The sequence below is a fragment of the Microtus ochrogaster genome, chromosome 2 (assembly GCF_000317375.1).
Source record: "Microtus ochrogaster isolate Prairie Vole_2 chromosome 2, MicOch1.0, whole genome shotgun sequence".
Taxonomy (NCBI): domain Eukaryota; kingdom Metazoa; phylum Chordata; class Mammalia; order Rodentia; family Cricetidae; genus Microtus; species Microtus ochrogaster.
Genome location: NC_022010.1, coordinates 56986380 through 56995411, shown reverse-complemented (window position 1 = coordinate 56995411; position 9032 = coordinate 56986380).

Below are 9032 nucleotides of genomic sequence, written 5' to 3'. Positions count from 1 at the left end.
AGTACGTTCAGGGAGGACATAGTGAAACAGTACGTTCAGGGAGGACCATAGTGAAATAGTATGTTCAGGGAAGACCATAGCGAAACAGTATGTTCAGGGAGGACCATAGTGAAACAGTATGTTCAGGAAGGACCATAGTGAAACAGTACGTTCAGGGAGGACCACAGTGAAACAGTATGTTCTGGTCATGACAGGACCAGTGCTTTCATGCGCTCAAAGCAACTGTGGTTGCCTATAATATAATAGACCTGCTACTAAGCCAGTCAACATTCTGCTGTTTAGTATGAAGGATTTCATGAGCTTCCACCGCTGACATAGGAGCTCTAGACAGCTGATGACTTCTGAGGAAGGGAGAATCCATTTTCTTTAAGGGTGGGTCTGTCATGCTCTAGAGGATGGTCCTACACCAAGCATTATAGGGGTAACACCAGCTGGACTCTCCAGTATTTGTTTTTTTAAGACAAGAAATTCACATTAGGGAGGTGAGAATGAATCTTGCAGGGGGCCACAATGATCAAAATACATTTCATGAAATTCTCAAAGAACCGGTAACATAATTTTATAAAAGAACTTGGAAGGGAGCAAAGAATAGCCAGACTGAAATACTAGCTCGGGCCACCCAACTTGTCACTAGCAGAGTTGCCCTCGGACTTGTGTCTGAGCTCAAGTGTGTAGTAGTAGAGGTTAAAAGAGAACTTGACCCCTACTCTATGTTTTTATGTTGCTTGTTTTCTTTCTGTTGTTTTGAGACATGGTCTTACTCTACAGCCCATGCTGCTCTAGAACTTACTGTGTGTAACCCAGTACAGTTGAGTGATCCTGCTTCAGCCTCCAAGTTGTGTTTCAAAACAACCAAATCCGTTTTTTTTTAAATTTTTCTTTAAAATGAAGAAAAGATGAACATTACTTTGTGTATTCTAAACTGAGGCTCCAGACAGAGCAGAAGGTTAACATCATTATGAAGGACTATCATAACCTGCCTTGCTCAGAATATGTGCAGCTTTGAGGATTGAAGAAAAAGACACAGGAACATATGAGGACAGACAATAAGGATGCAGGAAAAAAAAGACAAGCAAATTTTTGAACACATACACAAAGGAGGGATGGGTAACACAGGCATTCCTCTATGACTGGCATTTAATGTCTGCCTGTTAACAGAAAAACAGCCACTGGACAGTGGTACAACCACTAATAGCTGAGAAAATGAAAAGCTATTAAAAAGGAATAATAGCATCATAGAGGCAGAGAGAAGTTCAGAGAACTCATTGACAAAAGGAAAGAAAGCAACTGGCTGCAAACAGCCTGTTCTCAATGTAATGGTGCATCCCGGGGGCAGAAGAATAGCAAACAAATTCTCCAACAATCGAATTTATGGTAATGGAATGTGAGCACATCAGCACACCGGGACAAGGCACTCAACAACCAGGAGAGTAGATGGAGGAAATCTGTGCCCTTCAGAAATACAGCTTTCTAAACTTTAGGAAGCACAAGTTGAGAGATTTCTTGATGAAAAAAAATGCCTCAAGTCCTGCTATTGCATTAGCCTTTATGGTTGGGGTTCAGAGTCACTGAAAGCATCCAGACATCAAAACAGAAGGTGAATGCCCCAAATCTGATAGAGTATCAGACACATGAGGAGAAGCAAAGGCATGTTTTCTGTGAGTGCCAAGGGCATGGTCCCTTGGGTAAAGGGAGGACAGCTGTCAAGTCGCTCCCTGATGGGGTTATCCTGACTTATCTTTTGCAATCGTTTCATCTTTACTGAACCACAGGACAAAAATAGCAATGTTTGTTAAGGCTTTACAGCTTTTTTTTAATGCTTCAAATTACATGGCTTTTAATAGATTGTGCTCACACTCACCTGCGCCATGTGTTTGGATCCTTTGAGCTGCTGTGTGTCAAGCTGCACTCCCTTTCACTTTGTTCCCAGTCACCCCTCAATTCTGTGTGATCCTAACCAGGCTGCCTCCCTCGAAGCTAAGGCCAGATTCCGTCTCTGCTTTCCATTCTCTCACCTCCCTCTGCTCTTTGAACTTTCTAAGGTTTATTATTTTTATAAATATGAGGATTTTTGCTTGCATGTATTGATGTATATCACTGGCCAATTTGCATCTGAGAAGGAGGCCAGAAGAGGGTGTTGAATTTCCTGGAACTGGTAAACATTGATGTGAGCCACTATGTGGGTGCTAGGAACTAACCCTATATCTTCTACAAGACCAGCAAGTGCTTTTGACTACTAAACAATCTCTCCGTTCCCTCTTTAGATAATTAGATATTTAAAATATCTAAATATTCCTACTGGAAAAAGTGCATACACTCCAAAGTCTTGAAGTTTTTTTACCTTGTTCTTTGTACTTTGTACACTAACCTCTCTTAACCCCTGTGGTGAATTGGAAGTAAACCCAAGTGTTTGTCTGACTTACCAGTATCTTAGATGAGCTCATACATTATGATGTGGGATTCCCCTCTGTATGCTATGAATATGTTTCACTGCGCTGGTGAATAAAGAAGCTGGTTTGGCCAATGGTTTAATGGAATATAGCCAAACTGGAAAAAATATAGAGAGAGTAGGCAGAGTCAGTGAGATGCCGTATAGCCGCTGAAGGAGACAGAGAGCTGAACCTAGTTAGCAGGCCACAACCTCATGGTGCTGCACAGATTAACAGAGATGGGTTAATTTAAGATGTAAGAGTTATCTAAAAACATGCATAAGCTAATAGGCCAAGCCGTGTTGTAATTAATATAGTTTCTGGGTGATTATTCTTAGTCTGGGTGGCCGGGAAACAAACAAGCAGCCCCCGAGAACACATTAGTTAAGAAAACTGAAGCCAAGACCACGTATCTCAGTAATGGTTGAATTATAAACCATAATCCATGGGAACTATCTCCAGTCTTCAATAAGCTGCCCATTAGTCATCATTTATTTTTCACTCAACACAAAGGCAGTCTCCCCCTCCCCTTGCCCTGTGTGTGTCCATCCGCATGTGGGATAGGGTCATAGGGTGGTCCTATTTTCGAGTTTGCAAGGAGCTCTATGTTGTTTTCCAAAGAGCTATACTAATTCTGCACTCCCACTGACAGTGTGTAAGAGTCCCCTTTGTTCCACATCTTTGCCAGTATTTTTTTGTTCTGTCTCGTTTTGTATTAGCTCTAACTGTGGTGAAATAATACCTAATTGCTTTGATTTGAATTTCTGTGATGGCTAACAGCATCAAGCATTCTTTTTCTTTTTGCCATTTGTATGCTTCTTTTAAGAATGAGTATTCAGATCATTTGCCTATTTTTAAAATTTGATTGCCTACTTTTTTGTTAAATTTTGATTTCCATATGTATTCTGGATAGCAATCCTTTTTCAGACAAATTTTTAGCAAATATTTTCTGACAGTCCATTTAGGTGATTGTTTCCTTGGTGCATTGAAGCTTTTTGATTTGATACTATCCCATTTCTCTGTTCTTGACTTTTTTCTGTTACTTTTGAGAGATTATGCAATATAAATATCATTGCCTAAACTAATGTATTAAAATGTTTCTTCTATCTTTTCTTCTAGTAGCTTCATAGCATTAATGTTAAGTTTTTTATCCATACTAACATTAAAGGACACAAAGCTATTATGGGATATTTTGATCCCACTCTGACATTCCCAAAACTGACAATAAAAGTGAAATGAATCAGAAAGTGGAGCTAGCTACTAGATGACCAGAATTAGCCATAGAGGTTTGGAGGACCCAGGACATAGAGAGAGAAACAGGAAGTAGAAAGGAAGGGCTTAAAAAGATCCACAGCCTTTTGAATTCAAGAAAGGAGATAGAGAGGAGGTCACTGGCCACTTCTCTACTGCTTTTCTGATCATCAGGTTTTATCCCCATGTCTGACTCCTGAGTTTCTTTAATAATAGACTAATTCAGGTAATCATTACACAAAACCAGTAGAACAGACCCCACAAATACAAACCAGGCAATTACTGCCAACTGATTTTTGACAAAGGTCCCAAGAATGTATTTCAGAGTGAAGAACTGGAGATGGAGGGATGACTCCATTAGAGCCTGATGTGAAAATATGATGACCTAAGTTCAAAGCTCCAAAACCTATGTGTACACTGGGTGTGATAATATTTTTCTGTAACCCTGATGACAGGAGACTGTGTGGTGGGCAGAGTGAAGACAGCCAGGATCCTGGACTTCATTGATCACCTGGCCAAATTGAAGAACCCTGTATTAATAAATAAGGTAAAGGCTATAGAGAATAATACCTGTATTAGCTTTGTTTTCCTTCTGATAAAAACATCCTGACTAAAGCAGCATTTATTTTGATTTACAGTTTGAGAGGGGACACAGTTTATTGTGGTAGGGAAGGCATGGGAACAGGAGAATGAGGTTGGCTCATTGCTTTATATAGTCAGTCGAGAAGTAGAAAACTAGGCCAGATTATAACTGGGATTAAAGGCATGTACCATCACTTTCTATGGCAACTAGTGTGGCTACTGGGATTAAAGGTGCGTGTTTCCATAACCTGGACTGTAAGGCTGACCAGCAGAACTATTTTACTCTCCTATCTTCAGGCAGTCTTTATTTATCAGAATACAATTAAAATGCTACTATAAGGATCTGACCTTTAGGCATTTGGATTTTAAGCACTCTGGCAGGTGATGGCAGCAAAGAATTCCCTCTGAACCTAAACAGTAATGATTCACCTGCTGCAAGGCTTCTCATGGTTGTGATCAACAGGGCTGTCCTTGTTGTTCCATGTAATATGGAGATTCTTAAGTAAGGTTGCATTCAAATTTTTTCTTTGCAGAAGTTTTTTAAAAAACTTCAACAAATGATATTTTTTCTTTCATTTTCCTTAGACATAAATGAGGTTTACTTACTGTTTTAGGAGGTCTGGCCACATGCACCCTCCTATGCATATAGTTGTATGTATAAAACTGAAGGCGAGTCTGTGGAGCACTTCAAAAAAAAAGGTATCAATGTCCAATTTAGTTGATGCCTTGGACCTTTGTTGTCTCAGCAAATGTCTGGGAATGGGCAACGTGACATGTTGCTGCTCTATATTTATGATACTCTATCTGCTGATTTTCATTAACTGAAATCACTCCAATCATTGGAAAACTGTCAGTAGCAACCCTTAAACTTTGCCCTCAGTTATTACCAATCTGAATTTGCTTATGCCTAAGTATGCACATTATTAAACACCAGGACAGGGAAAGACTGATTTTCTTCTTGACTAGAATGATTCCTCTTTGGAAACTTAGGAACTAGGACACAACTATTGAAAGAAGAGTTATGTTCTGGACTTAAAAATTCCTTACCTAAAAAGGTTCTGCAAACTGATTTTAGCTCTTTTTCACTCTGGCCAGTGGATGGTAAGAACTAGCTATTTGTTTTCTTCATGAATTCTTCATTGTCCAAGAGATTAGTTGATTGTATGTACAAGTTGAGGGGCAGCTTGTAAGGGAAGGTTCAGAATGAAATTTCAAAAGTGAACAAGGACCTGGCCAGGTACCCATGCATGCATGGTAAGCTTAGATTTTTGTTGTGGCATTTTAAAAAAGAGCCTTAGAACCATTTCAAGGAAGAGGAAGATAGAATCACTTTTGTATGCTTTATACGACAAGTACGCAACTGCATTACTCTTTGTCCCACCTGTGGACTACGCCCAAACCCTTAAAGCTATGTACAAAAAAAGGTCCAGCTCTTGAAGTGCTTCTCAGGCCATAAAGCAAATAGGGTTATTTTTAATTGGACAAATTAATACCCGCATCTATGTTTCAATCTTTGTGGAAAGTTTTAAATGTTAAACAAGACCAAAGTTAAATCAAATTACAGGGAGAAAAATATCTAAAATCAGATATCAACTCCAGGTTTATTGAACTATTTTCTGTCTTATTTTTGGAATATAATTGAACAGAACATTCTGTATCATACACCATTTAATTTCTATTGATAATAGTGCCCTTCTGGAGATGTCCTTGGCTGACTTAGTATTACCTTCCAAAAGCAGAGAGATAAATAACAAGTTGATTATTCATCAAGTGACATTGCCTTTTTGAGGAAACATACTGCTGTAGGAGGCTTAACACAGTTAAAAGTCCTGAATTGTCTGAGTTTCAGTTTTCTCAGATGAATATATAATAAATCTTCCTCAAAGTCTCAAGGATAAACCAATAGTTCTAAAAAGGGTTTGCTCTGAGGCCCAGGGAATCAAAACAACTTTTATAGAAACTAAAACATTACTGTCAGCTATCATAAATTATTACCCGATCACAATGACAAATCAAAAGTAGTACTTAGGCTCAAGCATTAGCATCTACTCTGCTCTCTGCTTCTATCCTACAGGTGGAGGTAGACTAAGCAGCATCCCAGAAAGCCAATCTATGAGAAAAGGAGTGTGGGAAAATCTTAGGTGCTTTCTCTGCCCACAGCATAGACTCTTCATCCTAGCACACAAGAAATGTGCCCATCTTCATTAGTACTCAGTGGAGCAGGAAGGCAACCTTGAGTATTTGAAGGTCTTGATAAAGCCTGAAGAACTGAGTTTTATCTATACATTAGAAGCTAAATCGGGGCTCTAAGTCAGAAAATATTGTCAGGCAAAGGTATGTGAGAGAACTTAGCATTGGGGCACTCAGCTCCCATTTACTGTGGTTCCCACATCACTATGGATGATTGTGTCATGGTGATGACCAGCTCACATCCCTTGTTTGTCCCAACAGTAACAAACACTGGTCAGGATATGATTGCAGAGGAACCTTCATACACTGTGGAAATACACACTAGTGAAAACACCTTAAAAATGTAAAGATAGAACTCCCATAAGACCTACCTATACTGCTTTTAGTCATGTACTCCAAAGGATAAAAGTCTGCTTAGTAGAGAGAACACCCCCCATGTTCATCAGAATCCTGTTCACAATCATGAAGTCACAAAAATCACCTTCGATGTCCAGTAAGAGATGAGTGACTGAAATTGAGAGGGGGGGGGGAGGAATTTTTAATCCACCATAAATTGATGGAGGAAGGTCATTGGTTAATTAATAAAGAAACTGTTTGGCCCTGATAGGTTAGAACATAGGTAGGTGGAGTAAACAGAACAGAATGCTGGGAAGAAGAGGAAGTGAGGTAAGATGCCTTATACAGATGCCATTTCCTCTCCTCTCTGGGGCAGATGCGTTGAAGCTCCAACCCAGGATGGACGTAGTCTAGAATCTTCCCAGTAAGCGCACCTTGGGGTGCTACACACATGAATAGAAATGGGAAATCAAGATGTAAGAATTAGCCAGTAAGAAGCTAGAGCAAATGGGCCAAGCAGTGTTTAAATGAATACAATTTGTGTCTTGTTATTTCGGGTAAAGCTAGCCGGTGGCTGGGAGCTGGGTGGCAGGAACGCAACCCACAGCTCCCACTACAATAAATAATTACAGTTTTGAAAGAAAATGGGTGGAACTGGAGAAGAGAAATAGAGGGAGACAATAAGAAAGTAATGAATTGGTAACAATGCCCAAAATAGTTTATACAGCTTGGAGTATGTCATAATAAAACAGCTCTGAAAGGGGCACATAGGTCCCATTGGCAGCTCTCAGAGAGTGCTGGTAACTTGATGGGTCCTCTTAGAAAATGAGGTGCTGTCCTAATTTGCTTTTTTATTGCTGGTAAACAGTATGATTAAAATAAAGGGTTTATTTCACCTTAAAGCTTATAGTCCATCATGAAGAGAAGACAGGGCAGAAAATCCAGGTAGGAACCTAGAGACTGGGACTGAAGCAGAGACCAAAAGGAACTCTGCATACTGGCTTGTTCCTCATGATTTGCTCAGTTTGCCTTTTTATACAAGCCCAAACCACCTGCCCAGAGTGGCACTACCCATAGTGGATTGGACCTATCTATATCAATCCTCAGTTAAGAAATTATCCCACAAACTTGCCTTCAGACCATTCTGATGAGGGTATTTTCTCCACCAAGTTTTCTTCATCTCACATAACTCTGAGTTCTATCAAGCTAAGAAAATAAAAAGAACAAACCTAATCAATACAGGTACTGTATGTTGATATTTGAACATGTCTTTAAAGATTCATCCTTCCAACCTAAGAAACTTATCTCTTACCTGACTGTTGATTTCTTCTTCCAATAATGCAGACTTCTTCCCTATTCTCCCTGGGTGGGAGTTTTTAGTGCTCTATGTGGCCTTTAAGTGGTCTAGTCAACTGCCATGTTGATGGCTCCAATCGGAGTTGGGTATTCTGTATCTGAAGAGGAGCTGTACACGATCAATGGAGCTTATTACTATACATGTGTTTTCAGTTTGCTAAGTTTATCCAAATAGGTTTATACATTTGCACTTCTTTTCAGCATGGAAGAGGTAGTGTATGCAAAAGCTCATATATGTCAGATATGAAAATTCAAGTTCCAAAAATCCAAGTTTTTCTTGATATATGTACTAAAAGACTTCTAGATAAAGCTATATTACAAGTTACTGTGCCTGGTAAAAGGTATACCGTGTGAAAGGAAAACAAAACAGAGCAAAATCCAAATGGTATCATTCCATTAAGGTGGCCATGATACAAATGAAGGACTTTCAGCAGCAATAGAACCTTGGCTGATGTTCCAGATGTGTATGATGACCTAAAATAGACACTATAATATCAGTTGTCATTTGTCAGTGGATCACTATGAAACTGATAAGTCAACCTTATGATAATGATATATAAAGAAAGGAAGATACATAAATAAAGGAGATATTTTTGAGAAAACCTGTATGCATTGTGAGCCCCATTGACCCCTGTATTCCTCCTGACAGTAGTGAACAGTCAAAGGCTAATTGACTACTTAATGATATAACCAAGCTGAATGTCTCACCATATGTTCAGAACCATTTAGGACATTGTACTAAAAAGGATATGTGTAGTTAATAGCTTTACAATTTCCACATCTTCAAAACTCTTATAAGTCAGGTTGCATTCAAAAATTAAGTGTAGGGTTAAGCCAGCCCCTTTTAGGGCGGGTTTGCCTGGGGCGGTTGTTTACAGATAAATGGAG